Raw genomic sequence first — 1280 nt, 5'->3', positions numbered from 1 at the left:
AATCAACGAAATGGTATTTTTGGTAGGGAAAACCCAATATTAAAGCATAAATGTAGTTTTTCTTTGTCAGTATAGAATATAGTGAAGAGCGTGAGGTCCGTTTTCCAAACTGAAAATAGGCAAGAAAGATAACTTTAAAGTCTTTTTCAATTCATCACATTAAGTAGGAAGGTTTTGACACATTTACCATTTTTATACATGGTAGATATTTTTTCTCATAAGTGAGTCTCTTTATAGCTTTATTTATCTATTTATATCTATGGCTACCGACAATAGCGTGCAGGAAAGGAGGAATGATAAAACAGAACACAGAAATAATCATGTCCTAAATTGTAATTGAGTTGGAGGTTGTTTCACATGCACAACAGCATGTCAGATGAGAAAGACTGTGACTGAGCATACGACGGACACCAGTGGAGCAGACCTTTTTATCTCTCTCTCCTGATTAGAAACTTCAGTTAGTAGAAAATATGGGATTTTAGTGTATGATGATCAGAGAACATAATCAGCAGTAAAGCTTTCATTTCTAAATGCAATGGAGAATGAAAGCTCTAGTCGAGCAAAATATGATAGAACCGATGGATCTCATTGGATTAATAACTGGGAGGACAGAGAAATGCGTTTCTATGAATCACTGCTTAGATACATATCTTGCATATTTTAGTTTTCTAGTATATTGAAATGATTGATTCAGATGAATATTAAAATGAAATAGAAAAAAATCTGTTTGGGTCTATTTAACATTGAAATAATAATGCTTGCCATAAATAATCTTAATTCTAAATTTTCTAAACTACTAATCATTTACATTTTGTAAATAATTTTTATTTGAAATGTATCCTTCAATGTTTTGAAAACAGATTAATGAATTACTGCATTATCTAGCTTCACATTTAGATGCTTCTTTTTTCTTTAGGAAACAGTTAATAATTTAGGGATATTTTTCTGACCAGGTTTTGCATATTACTCTATGTGAATTTACGAATCTTTTTGTGTAGGAATGACTAAATAACTATCCTTCTATTATTGTTGAAAATGAATTAAACTAATTTATAGTTTCTTTGTTCTAGGGATCTCTAGATTATAATTAGCATTTTTTTTACAAAAATCCATGTATTTGACAGTAGCTTTTCAGGAATATGGGAGGGTACTTGCATTTTTTGACAGAGGAAACTTAAAAATAAACATAGATGTTTTATTTCTATGATGACAAATTATATAGTCATGTTCATTAAGAAATCAAGAAAGGCTTTCAATTTGGACATAGGCAAGGAACATAA

At 30.1% G+C, this 1280-nt stretch overlaps 1 protein-coding gene across 1 annotated transcript in view; it reads right to left on the bottom strand.

The window, feature by feature from the left end:
- Positions 1 to 1280, bottom strand: part of LOC105978796 (olfactory receptor 14C36-like) — a 6699-nt gene that overhangs the window by 2617 nt on the left and 2802 nt on the right. The gene's annotated exons all lie outside the window — the stretch shown is intronic.

Source organism: Echinops telfairi, unplaced genomic scaffold (genome assembly GCF_000313985.2).
Source record: "Echinops telfairi isolate 266 unplaced genomic scaffold, ASM31398v2 ScPeMD7_7469;HRSCAF=8507_0, whole genome shotgun sequence".
Lineage (NCBI taxonomy): Eukaryota > Metazoa > Chordata > Mammalia > Afrosoricida > Tenrecidae > Echinops > Echinops telfairi.
Note: the sequence above shows the minus strand (reverse complement) of the source record. Positions and strands in the feature narration are given on the sequence as shown.